Below are 806 nucleotides of genomic sequence, written 5' to 3' on the forward strand. Positions count from 1 at the left end.
TTCATGGTCTCTTTCTATGGAAGAAGTTCTCAATTTTAACAAAAACCAGTATGTCAATTTTTTAAGGGTTAGTTCTTTTTGTGTACTATTAAAGAAATCCTTACCTAATCCAAGATGATAAAGATATATTCCTATTTTTGTTTTAGTTTTATTTTAGGTTTGGGGGTACATTTGAAAGTTAGTTAATGTAGGTAAACTCATGTCATGGGGGTTTGTTTTACAGATTACTTCATCACCCAGGAATTAAGCCCCCAAAATATGGGACGCTTCACAAATTTGCATGTCATCCTTACAAAGGGGCCATGCTAATCTTCTCTGTATTGTTCTCATTTTAATATATGTGCTGCTGGAGCAAGCACAAACATTTTTTAATGAAATCTTTTTTCCTCAATCAAAAAGAAATGCATGAATATGGTTTAAAAAATTCAAAGAGTCTGAAGGATAATAAAATGACAACTAAATCTTCTAATTGTCATGACAAGTTCTCCCCAAAGGCAACCACTATTAACACCTTTTTTATACAGGCTTATAGATATTTTCTAGATATATATTTATAAAAATATGTGTATGAATATTCCTTTTACTCATTCACCAAATGGTACATATTAATAAGGCTGTCCTGTACATTACTATTTTTGTTCAACAGTGTATCTCAGCGATTTTTCCCTATTGACCCCTTTGAAATGACCTCACTCCTTTTAAGGGCTTGCAGATAATTGTTTTGTATACAAGCTTTATAATTTAAAGCTACTGACCCCTCCTAAAGGGATGAGTTAGGTTGTGTTTAGTCTTTTCTTATGACAAAC

The 806-nt window shown here is 32.0% G+C and overlaps 1 non-coding gene across 1 annotated transcript; it reads right to left on the minus strand.

Moving 5' to 3' along the window:
- Positions 1–252: 252 nt before the first annotated feature.
- LOC115935957 (U6 spliceosomal RNA) lies at positions 253–359 on the minus strand. The gene has a single exon (XR_004071540.1). It is a non-coding gene; the product is annotated as a U6 spliceosomal RNA (small nuclear RNA).
- Positions 360–806: the final 447 nt, after the last annotated feature.

This window comes from Gorilla gorilla, chromosome 13 (genome assembly GCF_029281585.2).
Source record: "Gorilla gorilla gorilla isolate KB3781 chromosome 13, NHGRI_mGorGor1-v2.1_pri, whole genome shotgun sequence".
Taxonomy (NCBI): Eukaryota; Metazoa; Chordata; class Mammalia; order Primates; family Hominidae; genus Gorilla; species Gorilla gorilla.